Raw genomic sequence first — 18,118 nt, forward strand, 5'->3', positions numbered from 1 at the left:
GAGGCAGAGCCAGGCAGATCTCTGTGAGTTCGAGGCCAGCCTGGGCTACAGAGCGAGATCCAAGACAGGCACCAAAGCTACACAGAGAAACCCTGTCTCAAAAAAACAAAACAAAACAGGGCTGGAGAGATGGCTCAGTGGTTAAGAGCACTGGCTGCTATTCCAGAGGTCCTGAGTTCAATTTCCAGCAACCACATGGTGGCTCACAACCATCTGTAATGAGATCTGGCATGCAGGCAGAACACTGTATACATAATAAATAAATATTTAAAACAAAACAAAACAAAACAAAAGATATTTGAGAGCTGCACATCCTGGGGGAGAATTCACTACACAGAGCAAGATAATGTTGTTAATCACATAGCCCTGGGAAGTGAATGGACTACCACAAAATACAAGAACATTAAAAAACAAACAAACAAACAAACAAACCCCTACAGGATAACAGACAGGAAGTTGTAATAACTAATCATCAAGATTGGTGGGGCGGTCAGTGACCCCAGCTTTTGATAATAAGCACTGACAGAGCCAGCTGTTTATCTGTCTTTAAAAAAAAAAAATCAGCCTTGTGGGCAAATAACTTTACTGACCAAATATGATTAAGGTCATTCTAGAACTGAGAGAAACTTTAGGAAAGTTAATACAAAATCAGTTTCATGTGAGGACTAACCCATTTGATTTATTAATAGTTAACAAGTCGTCCGTTCAAATGGTTAAGCCTTCATAAGGCTCCAAATGAAACTCTACACAAACGTAATATCTCATTCTACTTAACAACATTAGATATATAGCCCTTGGCAGAGTTTAGAAGCAGCCTAAATAAAGCCGGATATTGACAGGCTTAAAGTTAAGCATAGCAATGTAAAAGGGTCAAACCGTCCTCCCCCCCCCCATTGAACTGCAAAGTGGATTCAGGGTCCTGTTGTTTGGAAATAATAAAGTTAAGATAGATGTATCTCAACATCCTATTTCTAAAGTGCTGCACCTGGGCTGTACATTGAGGCTTTATCCTTGTCCGGGGGGATACTGCTATAATTACAAACACCAAGGTTTTTGATATCTATGATTTTCGAGAACAATGTTTTTGAGTGAATAGGAAAGCAGCCGCCACTCGGAGAAGGGAGTGATTATGACATATACAGCTGCAGGATGTCCTCAGAAGACACCACATCCTGCTAACTCCGCAGCTGGCTCTATCTGCGCCCATTATCCCAGCCTGATGAGTAGCTGGGTAGATTTGCACCTTCTCAGTTGGAGCTAAATTTTCCTTTCCCATGGCAATCCTAAATGCCAAACGCTGTATGAAGTATCTGGCAGGCATTTTATTTAATCTTCGCCACCACCCTTTGAAGCGAGAGCTGGCCTCCTATTTTACAGGTAGGGACAACGAGGCTGAGAGATGTTGAAATGGTTAGCCCAAGGTCACAAACTAGTGGCCGCCAGAGCCCCTCTCAAAGCTGGGTCTAAGTTTAACCAGAGTCGTCTGATCTCCCTTCTTCCTCCCGCTCTCCTCCTCCTCTTCTTTAAAACTTTTTTCCTGGGGTTGGGGATTTAGCTCAGTGGTAGAGCGCCCTGGGTTCGAGCCTCAGCTCCAAAAAAAAAAAAACAAAAAACTTTTTCCCCTTCTTTTTGTTTTTATCTCAGACAGGGCCTTACCTTGTAGCTTAGGCTGGCCTAAGCTTTGCTATGTAGCCCAGGCTGACCTCAAACTTGGGATAGTCCTCCTGTGTCAGCCCCTCAAGTGATGGATTTACAGGTGTTAGCTACCACACTTACCTCTAAACCCACTCTTCTTAATATCTATACTTCAATCCAAGGTAGAAATTAAAGTCCATTTGATATAGAATAGATAAAATCCAGAGCAGGTTACCTATAGGGAAGTAGAAGACTCATGTACTGTAGGATCATAGTTTGGGATAATTTTTGTGGAGGTCAGTTTGGCAAATAATGCACATTTTAACTTAGCAATTTACCTATGAATTTAAGAAAATAATTTCCAAACTGTATAGAGGCATATAATTATAGAATTATTAAAACAATAAGCACACAAAACCCTGAAACATTGTAAACAAACTTTTGTAACACTGTGTAAATGCATCCAACCATTAATGATGAAATTATATTGTTCAGCAAAAGATACCAGAGTACCAATAAACATTTATAGTGTGATTTTATTTTTGTACATAAAATCGAATAATAAGAGCTGGGATCTAGCTCAGTTGGTAGATTGCTTGTCTTAGATGCATGAGGCTCTGGCTCCATTCCCAGTATGGGGAGGGGGAGCAGGGCATGCAAAATCACCACAACAAAATTGAATATATATACTGTATTTATTTCTGCAAACACATATATGTATACAATGTGTGGAAATGTATTCACTATAATTTTATCTGGCTCACCAGTATTTTTTTCTTTATTCCATTTATTTACTTTTGTGTGTGGTGTATGCATGGATATAAGTATGCAAGCATGCCTGTGCATGCAATGTGGAGGCCAGAACAAGAGTCAGGTGTTTTCATATATAACTGTCTTATTGCTTTGAGAGAGGGTCTCTCATTGAAACAGACACTCACCCTTTTGGCTAGACTGATTAGTCAGCAAGCTGCTGGGATCTGCTGGTCTCTGTCCCCCAGTGCTGAAGCTACAGGCACACATGTGGTTTTTTTGTTTGTTTGTTTGTTTGTTTTTTGTTTTGTTTTTGAGTAGGGACTGGGGATTCACACTCAGGCTCTCATACTTGGCAAAGCAAATGCTCTTACCTATTAGACCATCTCTCCAATCCTCTCTATTTCTTTAAAAACTTTCCTTATCGTTTACACACGCGTCGGTATCATTATTAGAAAACAAAATCTACTTGAAAAAAGAGAACAATCAAGTCAGTTCTTGTCTTAACAACTAGACTGCTTTCATGTATGCTAGCCATGTGTTTTCTGGAACTGGAAATGATTAGGTTTTGGAGAAATCCAATAGGTAATGTTACAAATCCTACTCACAGAGCTAGTATATATATATATATATATATATATACACACACACCACCACCAAATGATTATTACTAATGTGTGGGGTCAATAGTGCCTGGACTAACATCACATCTATCTGGGCCATAAAAGTTAAATGCTGTGTTAGATTTTACTTTCCAACCTCCCCTTAATTCCCTTTCATTTAATAGGGTTAGTTCTACCGGCTGATCGTCACTGTAATTTATAAGTAAAGACATTTTCTCGTAGATAGCTAAAGTAACTAGATTTTAGAGAGGCTAGTGTGAGGTTCAAGAAGTAATTCTAACTAATGAATCTTTGGCTCTCAAGTTTGGGATTCTGGGGGAGGGCAGGGTTAGTGGGTCTTAAGGAAGTAGGCTGGCTTGGTGAGAGCAGACAGAGCCAGAGAGAAGCTGACTTGGACAAGAGAAAAGGCAAACATTCACAGAAGACGAGAGTGATGTAACTGCTTTAGCAAGTGATTATGAAGGGGGAAGCCAGAGGATTTACTTAGTAATCTCACTCCGGAGAAAGATTTCTCTTTAGCATCCGTGTATAGCTACAGCAATATCAAGATTACTTAAGTTACATTAATAATTCAGCAAAACCTCAGCACTTTCGCACACCTGTGTTTACAGAACTTGGGAGGTAGAGGCCAGAGGAGCCAGACTTTGAGACCAATCTGTACTATGTAGCAAGGTACTGTCTAAATAAATGAACAAGTAAATAACTGTAAAACAAAACAAAACAAAATCTCAGTACTGAGTAGCCTGAGAATGTTTTAAATATATATATAATTTTTAATTTGCTTTATGTGTATGGGTGTTTTGCCTGCATCTGTGCCTGTGTACCACATTTGAGTCTGGTGCCCAAAGAGGCCAGAAGAGGGAGTCAGATACTCTGGGAATGGTGTTATAGACACCTGTGAGCCATCATGGAGGGGCTGGGAATTGAATCTGGGTCCTGCTGTGGAACAATTTTTTTTGTACACTGTGAATGTGTATTACTCTCATTGGTTAATAAAGAGCTGACTGGTCAATAGCTAGGCAGGAAAAGGTTAGGTGGGACTTTCAGACAAAAAGAGAGCACAGGTAGTAGAGGGCAGAGTCGCCAGCCAGATGGGGAGAGAAGCAAGATGAACATGCCATTCTGAAAAAAGGTACTGCCATGTGGTAGAGCATAGATAAGAAATATGGGTTAATTTAAGTTGTAAGAGCTAGCTAGTAACAAGCCCAAGCTATTGGCTGAGCATTTATAATCAATATTAAATCTCTCTGTGGTTGTTTGGGAGCTGGCTGGTGGTCCCCCCAAAAAACTCCACCTATAGGGTCCTTTGGAAGAGCAACCAGTGTTCTTAACCACTGAGTCATCTCTCCAGCCTGAGATACAAACCAAATCAACTTATATGAGAGCACACACACACTAAATGTAATTTAAAATAAAAAAAAAAAAAAACTAAGGTGAAGCACTATAGAGAAACAACCCAGAAGTTGACACACAGGTGCACACACCTGCATGAGCAATACATAACCCATTCCCCACCCCCCACCCCCCACAGGAGGAAACAAGAAAAGTGCTAATGAATCAAAGTTCAGAGGATGTGTAGAAAGAAGAACGATGCACAAGACAGGAGGAGCGGAGGGTAAAGGAGGGGCTAGAAGCATCCAGTAGACTAAAACAAGAAGGCTTGTGTATTCACGGCATCTGTCAGCCAGCAGTTACCGAAGGACAGTGGAGACTGGGGTATCGCATACACTTGGCTCATTTGTGAGCATCAGAGGCCAGGACGAGGCACTTTGCAGTCTGGGTTGTACTAGACCAGGAACCAGGCAGGCCCCAGAGAAGTAGACTAAACTGACAGAGACCTTCAGGCATTTCAGCAACTATTGAGAATCTAGATCGTGCAGGTGGCTAGAGGTAATGTTAGGAAGGCGAGGGCAAGCGCTCATCAAATGCACTCGGGCACCGTCTTTGATGAAGAATCAACCGAATGAATTCATGGAAGGACGACTGTGTAAATGAAGGCAGAGAGTGATCTAGTGTCTGTTTGATGAGCATGACCACGACGGGAAGATGAAGGCAGCATATGGCACCGAACAGTAGTTGGATGGCGGCACCTGCTTTATGTAAGAAGTCACAGGCTGACTCGCGTGCCAGGGAGGTAGGTGTGTTCAAAATGCTGTCAGGTTTGAGCCAGGAGAAGGGACGCGGAGGACTTAAGGATTTACAACAGGCTGCTTTGGGGTGTCAAATGCAGGATGAGGAACAGCAGAAGACAGTAGCTGAGTAGTAGGTAAAGACAGCCAAAGGAGGACAAGAACTCTGGAAAGGAAAGAATAGCGCACCTTTCACACCGCACTTCCGCCACCCAGGAGAGAGGTGTTACCCTGCCAGTCTTGGGGTAAGGGCTGCTTTCCCTATAAAGCGATCAAGGCGCAAGGAGCTAGCTGTTCTGTGGCTGCTTGATTCCTCTGGTGACAAGGCACATTACTTTTGAAAGTAGCGCTTTCCACGATAGAATAAGATAGGGAGGCAGAGAAGAAGAAAGATGTGGGGCCCCCTCCAGGGGAAAGATCTGTGAATGACAGACATTTTAGTCAATTCATGGAATTGCAGAGCCAGACATTGTCAGTCAGATCTTTTCATCTGAGAGAGAGAAAAAAAAAAAAAAAAAAAAAAAAAAGAAGAGGGTAGATGATCTTTCTTTTCCCTTGTCTAATAGTCTGTGAAATCATCCAAGCAAACCACCTCTCAATTTTACAGAAAAAAAAAGGTGGTGGTGGTGGTGGGGTGCCCGAGGGCTATCTCTCACTCAAAGTAATACAACCCACGAGTGGAGACAGGCCCAGGTCAGACTCCTCCCGGATCCACAGGGCCTCAGATCGCCCCCCCCCCCCACGCCACCCCAACGTAAACGATAAAGAACAGCGGGAGGCTGCAGGTCCCGCGGCCCGCCCGCCCGGGGGAGCACTCTGGGGTTCGAGGCTTCCTGGCAGCGGGGCAGAGGACCGCCCCGAGGGGAGGGTCCGTGCGGGAAGAGTTCGGGGCCTCCTTTCTCACACTTCCTTCAGGACACCAGCCCCGGTGCGCCTGTGGCCGGCAGAGGGCGCGGGGCGGTTCCACGCTGAGCTGGGGCCAGCGGGGTCGCGCTGCCCCCGGGGGGTGGGGGGGTGGGGGGGGGCGCGCGCGCCGTCGGAGCTGGAGGGCAGCGGGGCTCCGGGCCGGGCTCGCCGAGGGGGCAGGGGCGAGGGCGGGGCCGCGAGTGGGTGGGGCGGGGCCGCGAGGGCGGGGCGCTGAGGGCGGGGCCCAGGGGGCGGGGCCGGGAGCGGGGGGGGGGCGGTGGCGGCGGCGGCGGCGGCGGCGGCGGCGGCGGCGGCGGCGGCGGCGGCGGCAGCAGCGGCGGCGGCGGCGGCGGCCGTGGAGGAGGAGAACATGGCGGCCGCGGAGAGCGGCTGAAATGCCTGTTCTGCAGGCCGGGCGAGCGGGAGACTGACGCGATTCACCTCGTCCTGTCGTCCGTCGGTTGGAGCGCGGCCTCAAGCGCCTCGGCTGCGGTCGGCTGCCGTTCCCTCAGGCACAGCCTGCGCCGGGGTGGTTCTGCATCTCCCCCCCCCCCAACACACACACACCCCACACACCCCACTCCACCCCACCACCACCTCCCCCCTGAAGTGGGGGGGGGGAGAGACTCCTGCTCCGGAGGAGGGGGCCCGAGAGCCCGCTGCGGCGGCGGGCGGGCCGCCTGCCTGGGCCCCGGGGACGGGCGCCCCGGCCGGAGGAGCGGCGGAGTCCACGGCGGCGCCGCCACAGTCGCGAGCGAGCGAGCGAGCGCGGCGCCAGGGAGCGCGGCCCTGAGGCGGCGGCGGCGGCAGAGGCAGGTGAGTGGCAGCGGCGGCGGCGGCGGCGGCGGGAGCCTCGCGGTGGGTGCAGCTGTCACGAGCCGCGCGGCCGCGGCGGCCCTAGGGGGCGGGGAGCAGCTGGCGCCCTCCGCCGCCCGGGGCTCTCCTTTTCTCTGGGACCCGTCTCCCGCGGCCACTTCTTCCCTCCCCCCCCCCCCCCCCCGAGTTCCCTGGCCGGCCCTGGCGCGGCTGCAGGGGGGCGGAGGTCGCAGCTGTCACGGCACCAGCTGGGGTGGGGTGTGTGTGTGTGTATGTGTGTGTGTGTGTTGGGGGGGGGGGGTTTGCTCCGGGGCGAGCGCCGCGCTGCAGAGCGCCGTCCCTGCGGCGGTGCACTCCAGTTGCCCTAGTTAGCGGAGGGCGAGCATCCGCGGAGGGCGCGCGGCCGCCGGCCGGGTGGGGAGCGGGCGCCCCGAGCCGCCGCCGAAAGGGGGAGCCGGAAGTAGGCGCGGGCGCCCCTCGGCCCCGACGAGCAAGCACGGTGACCTTGGCCAGCCCGTCAGCCTCTCTTGAGTCTTGTTTCGCCGGGACAGCGACATGGGGGCGACCTAAGCATGGCTTTCTGTGCGTGCAGCGTTCGACGGCCCCTTTGCCTAGCCCGGCTGCACTTGCCTTGCTCTCCCTGGGACTAGGGCTTCGGAGGTAGGCATGGGCGGATAAAGGAGATTTTCCTCTGGCGGCTGGGGTTTGGTCCCCTTGCAGGGTTCTGCTGAAAAGACCTAGGAGGGGAAGCAACACACGTTGGCCAAACGATTGGGAGGTAGATCTGGTTAGTAGTCAGTGATGGAACTTGAGCTCTCCATAGTCTCTTGGAAGAGAAACTGGACACCGGGGTCCTCAGTCCTTACCACTCCTCTGCGGTGGCTCGTTTTTATTTTATTTTTATATGCACTCTTTTTCTTTTTTTCTTCCCTTTTCTTTCTTTCTTTCTTTTTTTTTTTTTAACAGTCACTCCCATGGGCCAGACACCCTCTAGTCTCACGATGTTAGAGGGAGACAGAGAGGGATTGGCAATACATCCTGTGTGTGACAAGGACAAGCCGAGTGCTGTGGCCGAAGAGTTTGATAGGGATGAAAACTTTAAGCAGGGGGAGTATCTGTTAACCCCTCTGGTTCGGCTGTGGTCGTTCTTATAGCGACACTCTAGAGGCCAGGCAGGTGTCCTTGCGGAAAAGGTGACTTTTTTTTTTTCTTTTTTGTCTTTTGAAACATTAGGTTTTTAATGTGAAATATGATGTTGGCCAGTAAGGAGTTCGTGGGCGAATCACAGCCCCAGCACCCTGTGTGATTGACAAGAGTAATCTCTGGTGATGATTTGTGAGGCACGATGCTTTCACTTCAGCCATGAAGAAATCTTTTTAAGTGTCTGTGCAAGACGGGACTGCAGTGAAGCCTGGATTAGCTTGTAGATTCCTAGGAGTGGATATCAAGGGTTAAATTTGTTTGAGGTTTGCTTCCTCTTCTGGAATTGGTTGGAGGTTAGTCTTGAAAAAAAAAAAAAGTTGGCCAAAGGGGCCTCTCATGGAGCTCCACAGAAGCTGTGATGTAGTAGGAAGGGGTCGGATTTCTTCATGTTGGGAATAAGGTGAAAAGAAAGTATTTGCGTATTTGCTTAGGTCTTTGGCTCTCAAGCTAGAACTAGTTTTGGGTTAAAGGTAGCCGTGGGATTTGATTCCGTTTCATAAATAGGCATTCCTCGAGTAATTTGTCATAAAGTAGGTAAAATGGAAGTGTTTCTGCTTTAATCTCCTGGTATTTTGTGGAAAGGTCCCAAGTTGATTCTGTGACCTAAAGTCTGCAGTGTTTTCTCTCCATTTCTTATTCAGACTTCAGGAGCTTGGAGAGAAAAGAGAGGCCCGTAGCTTGTAAGAGTCGGTATTTGGTTTGATTTTTGCAGACATTTTACGTTAATCTATTACACGTATTTAATCCACACTGAACTTTGGTTTATAGATGCAAAGCTTGAATTTTACATAATTTACAGTTAATCTCTTCCTTATTTCTGAGAAAATTTATAGGGTTGTGTCTATAAAGTTGCTTTTGTGTGTGTGTGGTTTAAGCCAAGGGAATATTTTTAGATCTACAATTTTGGGTAAGTGGTTTTATTGAAAGAAAAAAAAAGTGCTATGGAACTAATGATTGTTCATTTAAACTGGGATTATATAGACAATGCATTTTTTTCTCCTTCTTTCTGCCAGCGTGTTTTTTTTTTTTTTTTTATTTCTCCCTCAATTCCAGGATTTCATTTCTAGAAATCTGGGCTGGAAACAGAAGCAGCAGTTTGTATAATCCCAAGAACTTGCTTATGCCAGGAAGCTGTAAGGGCAACATGAAGTGGGTGTGATATAAAGACAGTGCTACTACCGAAGACATTTAATTGACTGCTTCAGGAGTCTAGGGCTGCTCTATATTTTTGCTTAATTCCCTGTTTTCTGCATATGTGTTGATCTTTTGGTGGGCAGAGGATTAGGTTGCTATGGTGCTGACTGGTGTATACTGTGAAAATGTTGGCAAGATTTCATGCTTCCACCTCTATAGTGGGGGGTGGTAAACAAGTCTAAATAACTTAAATATGTTGTTCCCAGGATGGAATGTTCTCTGAATGTCCTCTTGATCCTGCTAATCCAGTGAGGCGATCTTCACCAGGACTAAATGTTGAGTAAGTGATGAGGGTGGTGGAGAGGTGCTGAAAGGTGGAGTGAGAGAGAGAAGAGATTGGACATCCCTGGAAAACTCTTTTTTCCAATCAGACTGGGTTGATCTTCTGATAGTGTCTCAAGGACATTTAGCTCCTCTTGTTCAGATGTCCTCAGGCTCACACGCCTTCTCTTGGAGCAACGCTGCCTCTGTTTCTTGTTTCAATTTGCTCCAATTTTTAAGGAGTCCAAGTTGTTGGATGTTGTGTTGCATGTTTTACAGAGTTGGTTGGCCCTCAGCGAATATGGAAGGTCAGTCTGAGCACAGAAGACTCAGTAGAATTTCTAAGTTGTGGAGAGAGGAGACCCCCTAGGCTACTTATTATTGTCTGGCATTGAGAACCACAGTAATTCTCAGGGGGCCAGCTATTAATTTTCTGGCAGAGGTCCACAATCATCGTGGTGGGTGCTTTTCTACATTACCTGCAAACACTAGCTGCTAAGATGGCCGTGCGATTGAATAAAATACTTGAGTTTCAGGAGTCGACCGACAGAGCCCTGTATCTGGTCTGGGTTACAGAACAGTACAGAATTGCCTCTGCTTTTATAACTCTCCTCATTCGTTTAGACTAGACCATAGGAATGGATTTTATTATTGCTCTGTCACATTAACCCATTATTCACCCTTTTGTCATTGGCTGTTGAGGATAGGTCTTGTGGTCTCTGATTTTTTATTTTTCCCTTGCCATTGGAAGTGAGGTTTAGGCATTTTAAACTTTCTCTTTATTTTAGTTAGACTGTGTGCTTATTCCTTATTATATGGTGTTGGGGCATAAAATGGCCTGGTGGCAGCTGGGTACTGTTCTTAGTTACTTAATTTAAGGATATGCACCTCCCCTCCCCATAACTTAGTATAGTTTTGGAAATGGTTTGTGAATGGTATTTGAGTTACTACAGAGCATAGAAATTATTATTTTATATTTTTGCTGGACCTATAGGAAGCCATTATTAAACACCGATGTCAGTGTGTAAGTCCTGCTCCACTCGTAAGAGTCAAGGAGGTGGCCTCTCCATTTCCTCCCTGAGCCCACCCATAGCAGAGTGTTTTTATTTGCTTTCTTCTTTGTTTTGTGATAGGGAGTGGTGAACCCAGGACTTTTTGAAGGCCAGGCAAACCATCTCCCACTCAGCCAAGCCCCCAGTTCTTTCTCACGGCGACTTTGAGGCATTTGTGCTGAGTTGCCCAGGCCGGTCTCAAACTTGGAATCTTCCTGCCTCAGCCTCCTAGTATCTGGAATTATAGAGGTGTATCATGTGCTCAGCTCACAGGACAGTACTTTTGAGATGCTTTGAAGTGACAGGCTTTCTTAGTGCGGTCATTAGAGTTAATGGTAAGTAGCTTATACCAAAATAGACGCTGTCGTTCTTTAAAGTGTTTGTAAAGAAGACTTGAAATGAATCGGTCTAGTTATGCTCACCTTAGATGTATTTTGTTCTCTTACCATGCCCCCCCCCACATACCATATTTCAGTGAGGAGGGGAAGGGAGGAGTATTGATATTATTGAGTGGCCTCGAGTCCTACTGCTAGGAACAGAGACCAAACTAATACAAACAGGTGCAAGAATAGGAGGTGTAATCCCACCAGCAGAGTCAGAATCCTATTAACAGCAGATTATCCAATGTTCCACAGTGATGCCTTTAAAAAACATTTATTTATTTGCCTATGTGTGTGTGTGTGGGTGTGAGTGTGTGTGTGTCACACTCATGCTGTGGCACACGTGTCTAAGTCAGAGGACAATTGTAGGAGTCAGGTCTCTCCTACCATGTGAGTTTTGGAGATTGGACTCAGGTCATCAGGGTTTTCAGCAAGCACCTTTACCCACCAAACCGTCTCACCCACAGCCCAGCTACTTTATTTTTATCCCTTTCGTTTGTAGCTTTTTACCCATTGGTTTGTAACATTGAGGCAATTTTAAAGGTTGTTTTAGAAGTCGAACTTAGACTTTAGTCAGAAGTGGGCTTGGGTCATGGCTCTTCTAGGTTCTTAGTTCGTGTAACCTTAGGTATTTAACTAAACTAAACCTTAGGTTTTCATATTTAAAATTAGAATGATGTGCTTATTCATATCATTGTGCTTATAAAAGGTAAGCTAAGTAACATTTAGCTGCAATCTGGCATGTAATAAAGCATTAACACCAGCTAGCAAATGGACATTCCGCTCCGAACCCATCACCATGTCTCTGGTTCTTTTCTTTGTACTTTCTTGGCTAGTCTCCTTTTTTTCTTGTTGAATAGTCTGGTCCCTGGTCATTTGAATGTGGCGTAATGGGAGTCGCCGTGAGAGTCTGAGTTTCTTTGCCGTCAGGCAAACTATTGGTCAGATTTCACTCTTCTTTTTGTGCTGCCGTAGTAATTTGTAGATTTTAGAGCTATTTGCCTGCATGCATTTGCCTCTCTAATTTATTCTACACATTCCTACTGAAAAAGAATCCTTTCAAAATATCATTTGATGTTTTTAGTGAATATTCTACAAATTTATCAAACCCTAAGACATTTAAATGGAGTCTCTTGTTCCCCATTCCAGAAAATTTGCTGTAGATGACATTCAGAATTGCTTTATAGGGCCTGGAGAGATGGCTCAGAGGATAAGAGCACTGATTGCTCTTCCAGAGGTCCTGAGTTCAATTCCCAGCAACCACATGGTGGCTCACAACCATCTGTAATGAGATCTGGTGCCCTCTTCTGACCTGCAGGCATACATGCTGTATACATAATAAATAAATAAATCTTAAAAAAAAAAACTTAAAAAAAAAGAATTGCTTTATAACCTGTAAAACACCACATAAGTAAAGAAAGTATTATAATCTCCCAGAGTCTGGTCCAGGGTTATAGTAAGACCCTGTCTTTAAAATTAGTCACCCAGAGGTATCTTGCTTCTTAGCTTACATGTTTCATTTTCTTTACTTAAATTGTGTTTCCTTTTCTTTTATGTTCTCTTGATCTTCAAAGCTGGTGTGTTCATTCCCACTCCCTTAGCGTCAGTGACTGCTCTGTATAGTCCAGCCTTCATTCTTTCCCTCCCTCTCCACCTCTTCACTCCCTCCCGAACTGGTCTGGAAAATCCTTGAGACTCAATGAACCACAGCATTCAGAGGAGAAAAGCTTTAAGGGTACTTTAGAATAACCTCCTTAATATTATAGAGGAGATGACTAAGTCCAGGTCAGAGCTTTCGGCTACTGAGATTGAAAATTTTAGGAAATCTAGTAAACTTGGAAGTAATCGATGAGCTAAGGAAGGAAGGAAGGAAGGAAGGAATATAGTTTGCCCACTGTTATTCTTGGACCAAGCAGCTTTTATAGAGACTATCCAAAAGGGCTGGTGATGTAGCCCAGTGGCAGAGTGCTTGCCTAGCTTACATGGGGCCTATGTCCAGTCCCCATTACTGGTGGGGACGAAGAGAGAAAATACTAAAAAAGATTGTTTCTGTATTGACTGTGTGCAGAGTTTTTCTTGTAAAGTCTTGATATTGTGTTAGGTTCTATAAGTAATCCAGTAGTGCTTTGAAGAGGACAGGGTTAAGAACAGAGGCGACATGGTGGTATTACGCCATTTTATGTATGGCACCTGAACACCCATAGATTTTTGGTATCTCCACAGGTTTCTGGAATCAGTCTCACAAATATTGAGAGTCAAATTCATTTTAACCAGGAAGTAATTAAGACCATTTCCCCTCAAAAATTTCAAGAGCAAAATATTTGGTGAGGAACATCTGCTTTTCTTGTATTGCTCTCATTCAGAATCAGCAAATATTTATTGAGTATTGTCTCTGAGCCAGGTATTATGCTAGCTCTACAAACTACATTTTATAAATGAGGAAATAAGGTTCAGGGAAGTTAAGTGGCTGGTGTAAGATCACACAGCTTATAGGTGTTAGGAATGGCGTTTGGGCCTAGGACAGCCAACTGGAAGTCACAGTCATACCTTTAAACTGGCGCCTGACCAAGAGTATTTGCCACACTTGGCTACATTATAACCCTCTTTCTGGACTTTCTTTGGGTTCCGAACAGATGCTGTGGAGGAGGCTTCTGCCACTTTCTTTCTCTCTGGTAACCATGCATACACCGGGCACTTAGCGAAAGTGTCGCTTTATTCTCGAGCTTTCTGCTCTCACCTTTGGACTTTAGTGATGTTGGTTCTTTTGTGCTTCTGTCCAGGGAAGCTTGCTTATCTTTGAATGGCTGGTTTTGGAGTCTTAGCAATAAAATTCTGCCTCTTAAGTTTTGATAGTGTTTAAATAAAGCTTAAGGTATTTTCTTTCCTTGGGAACAAATGGTTTGATCATTCTCTGTGTTTGCGTTGTGTTTTGAATAGTCACTCTTACTCTGACTGCTTTAATGTATTGTTTCTTAAAATTTTGGTTTGCCTATATAGTTGAAATAGTCATATATTTCTATTATCAATCATAGATTTCATTGTTTGTGTATTTATATTTAAATATATCACACTGTATTTATCAGATAGTTGAAGGATCAAATGCCCTTGATTTTTGTAATGTATAATACTGGCTTTACTTTGGCAAGTTTGATTGGAGGAAATCAGGGAAAAGGTATTTGTTCTACAAATTTCCAGTTATACCTCCTTTTCTACTTTAGATGGTACAGGAAGTCTGTAGTTGATTCTAAGTAGCTACTTGGCTGTCCACTGAAGCTATAGTTACATGAGTACATTGTTCAAGGTGCTGTGCTGTTAAAAGATAAGGAAGTGAGACGATAAGATAGAGATTCTCTTCTTAAGGCGATTATGACCTAAGAGAAGTGATAAGACAAAACAAATACCTGTAATATTAATTAAATGTGATGAGTGCTGGGAGAAGCCTGTTGGGACGGTAGTGTACTTGAGGATCCAGGAAGAGAGAGTGGTTACCTCGTTAGAGAGGGAGATCAAGGCAGGTTTCACGGTGGGCTTGGTGGTACATGATCACTGAAACCCGGGCATGATTCTGGAAGGGTGGGATGAGAAGAGCAGGGTGCCCAGAAAGATTGAATGGACTAGAAGCAAGGGCAGGAAAGCATGGGTCTCTTAGGATGTCACGAATGGGACTGTGTGAGGACAAGGAGAGTGTCAAGCTAAGTGGGAGCAGGAAGTAGACATTCAAGTCATGTGATGCTGAAGGGCTTCTCATGGGAGGAGACAGTGGGCAGAGTAGTAAGGATGTAAGATCTGGATGAGAATGAGAAATATCAACTTCCAAATTTATGTGGATCTTTTCCTGGTAGGTTTCTATAACCCAAATTTTTATATTTTCATAATTTTTTAAATCATTCCATATGTAAGGCTTACCACACTGGGAACTTACTCACTAATTTTTACGTATATTTAAAAAAAACATCATGTGGTTTTGGAGTAGAAGTTAGTATAAAATCTTTTTCACTGCCTTATGCTGTTTACTTTTTAAAGCAGCAGCTATTCTTCCAGACAGTGCATTATCATTTGACATTTTAAAAAGTATTATTCTTTAATTTTTTTTGTGTATGGGTGTTTTGCCTGCATGTATGCCTGTGTGTAGTCACATGCATGCCTGGTGCACTCAGAGGCCAGAAGGGGCTTGGAACTGGAGTTACAGTTAGTTTTTACCTGCCATGTAGGTGCTGGGAATTGAACCAGGGTCCCTCTGGAAGAGACCTCAGTGTTCTTAGCCTCTCCAGCTCTTAGTTTACTCGTGTGTGTGTGTGTGTGTGTGTGTGTGTGTGTGTGTGTGTGTGTGTGTGTGTTTTGAGACAGGGTCTTACTGTGTAGCCCTGGCCAGCCTGGAACTCGCTTTGTAGACCAGGCTGGCTTGAACTCAAGAGATCCTGATGTTCCTGCTTCCTGAGTACTAGGACTAAAGGCATGTGCTACTATGCCCCGGCTTCATTTGACATTTTTAAACTGATGCAGTAGAGTTTTTTTAATGCAAAAATGTCCTCTCCTTGTATAAATACACCTGACTGTATAAGTGAGATTGGTCATACAAGTTGAAATCCCCAGATCTTAATATTTCATGATTTATTTATGCCCGACTGTGTTCCAAAAATGATTTAAGGGTTAGGGTATATCATTTTCAGAGGCCATCTTGGGCGGTTGAGATGGTTCACTTTGGTTCAGTTTGCTTGCTGTCAAACCTAACAACCTGAGTTCATTCCCTGGGACCCACACAGGAGAAGAAGAGAACCATTCCCCCAAATTATCTTCTGACCTTCACTTGATCCTGTGACGTGGACACATACACACATACATAAATATATGTCCTTTGAAATAAAAGAGTCTTGGACCTTGTTACAGCTCTATGTATTCAGTTGATGCCCTTAGCCAGGTGTACGTGGAGAGAATGTGTTGAAGACAGCTGTGCTCACAGAATGTGCCGTGATATGTGTCTTTTGCCAAATTGGCAGTATTTTAGTTATGATTATAATATAGTTGGAGTACCTTTAAAGGCAGTTGTACAAGGGTATTCGGTTATAAGGCACTAATGTGGGACTGTGTCTCTAAAGTCAGATCTCCAACATACTGTTTGGGAGATGCAAGAACTATTAGAGGTCTTTCACTTTCAGTCTTTTGTGATGTTGTGCAGTTTCAGGAGACTTGGGTAAAGAGACTCTTAGATTTATTATTTTACATGGTGGGTAGACTCCTGACACCACTTTGTACTGCAGCAGAGAGTCACCATACATATTTCACAGAGATTGGCTGGTTGTCTTAAGGCAAAAGGTTTAAGAATTGTCTAGCTTGAGGATGACTTTGTCCCCCAAAAGACAACTATGATTTGCTGATATTTTGTGTGATACATGGTTGTGCATGGTATGCAGTCCATCAAATAAGCACACTTGATCTGCTCCTTTTCAATAATGGCACTTTCTTAACACTGACTCAACAACTAATTACCTTTTGGAAGAAAACAGAGTTCACTGCTGTGGAGAGAGGATTTTGAAAATGCTGTTTGGAAGCATTTCCGTTCTATTGGATTTAATTGCTGGTAATAATGAGTGTTAATTTGAAGAATTTTTTTACATGAACACTTGAATTCATGAACGAAGTTTTCTAACCTGTATAAAAACCTTGTAAAAGAGACATTTTAGTGGTTTTGAGCCCATCTGCTGGAAATATAAAAAGGTAATTTCATCTGATTAGCTTGTAAGAACAACTGATTGCCATCAGGAAATATGGAAATGCAGTAGCTGATTTTTAGCAAAAAGCCTTTGCATAAATGGTGAGTGGAATTGCAATTGAATATCATGTTTTATTCAGTGCAGCCAGTAATGGAGTTCTTCTTTCGGTTTTATTCATCTTTGCAAAGTATGTTTTTCAGCTGTGCTAACTATTAAAACCAAGCAAAATAGTTATTTATTATAAAAATGAGCTGAATTTAGGGCTAGAGCCTCAAGCTGTAGTATTAAAGAAAGTATGAAAGCAAGATTAAAAACAGAAAAAAAAGCATGTTTAGTTGTAGTACTGTCAAAAGAGTAGTGCAATTGATAGTAGCATTTATTAGAAATGGCACATAGCTTTTATGAATCAATGAGTAAAGTAATTGGTAAAAAAATGTTAGTTTATTGTAATTGAAGATTCTTAAATTTATGTTTCGTATATGTTTTATAAAGCCCATAATTTATTAGTTTGGTGTACAATGTGTATATATCATAAATAGACATGTGTGATTTAGTATCAAAAACTTTAAAGCCATGGGATATATGATAAAAATAGTTACTACTATTCCATACCAGAGGTTCTTAACTTGGAGTTCATGGGCTAATACCTCTAGGTTGGCTTTAGTCTATAAACACTTTATATGTAAAATTTTGTGAGTCTACAGTTTCTCTGGGAGAGGGTCGACAGATTTCACCAAGTTCCAGAAAGGATCCGTCATCTCCTCTTTTGTTGAGGACAGGGACCTCAATAACACCATTCATCCAGTTTTACCCTCTTGCCAAGTTTAATGGATATATCTGATGTCATTATTCAAGCCCGCAGTATGACTGGTTTTGCAGTTTTTCCATTTTGCAATAGATGTGATTGCAAATGCCTTTGGCCTTTACAGGTGTTTGAGCTCTGTTTGTTGCACAACTGCCTGGCTCTACATTATTTGGTTTCTTTTATATATAATTTCTCCTTCAAGTCCTCCTTCTCCAATTTTACAAAAGTATGGAATGAGGATATGGGGGTGTGTATGTATCTAGGAAGTTAGGCTGAATGGGTTGGGATTCAGAATTGCTTGCTTAAACACCCATTAACATCTGAATCTCAGCCATGTTAGAATTCTTAGACTTTGATTTGACATACTAAAACCTTTCTATGGGCTCCTTATCTGGTCCCTTCTTTCCCACTATAATTTTACTTCAGGCTTAATTACTCAAGTAGTATTAAAGTGGTCCTGTAATCCAGAGTGAGTTCCTTCTTTGATTGTTTCTTTATTTTATGGTCAGAATATTTATTTAGGTGCGGAGAGATGCTCAGCAGTTAAGAGCACTGGCTGCTCTTACAGAGGACCCAGGTTTGGTTCCCAGCACTTTCATGGTAGTTCACAAGTGTAGCTGCTGTTCAGGAGAATCGGTGCCTTCTCCTGGCCT

At 44.0% G+C, this 18,118-nt stretch overlaps 1 protein-coding gene across 4 annotated transcripts in view; it reads left to right on the plus strand.

Annotated features, from left to right (window-relative positions):
• The window catches only part of Ncoa1 (nuclear receptor coactivator 1), a 336,679-nt gene that overhangs the window by 126,564 nt on the left and 191,997 nt on the right, over positions 1 to 18,118 (plus strand). The window contains exons 1-2 of one of the 4 annotated variants that reach the window (XM_052745993.1): positions 7,254 to 7,519; positions 9,463 to 9,536. The exons of 1 other annotated variant lie outside the window; for it this stretch is intronic. The gene's annotated coding sequence lies outside the window, so the exon portion shown is untranslated. Of the gene's footprint in view, positions 1 to 6,742; positions 6,860 to 7,253; positions 7,520 to 9,462; positions 9,537 to 18,118 lie in introns of those variants that run through there. 2 more of the 4 variants (XM_052745990.1, XM_052745991.1) reach the window with 2 other exon arrangements.

Source organism: Peromyscus californicus, unplaced genomic scaffold (genome assembly GCF_007827085.1).
Source record: "Peromyscus californicus insignis strain IS unplaced genomic scaffold, ASM782708v3 Scaffold_1__1_contigs__length_55948999, whole genome shotgun sequence".
NCBI classification, from domain to species: domain Eukaryota; kingdom Metazoa; phylum Chordata; class Mammalia; order Rodentia; family Cricetidae; genus Peromyscus; species Peromyscus californicus.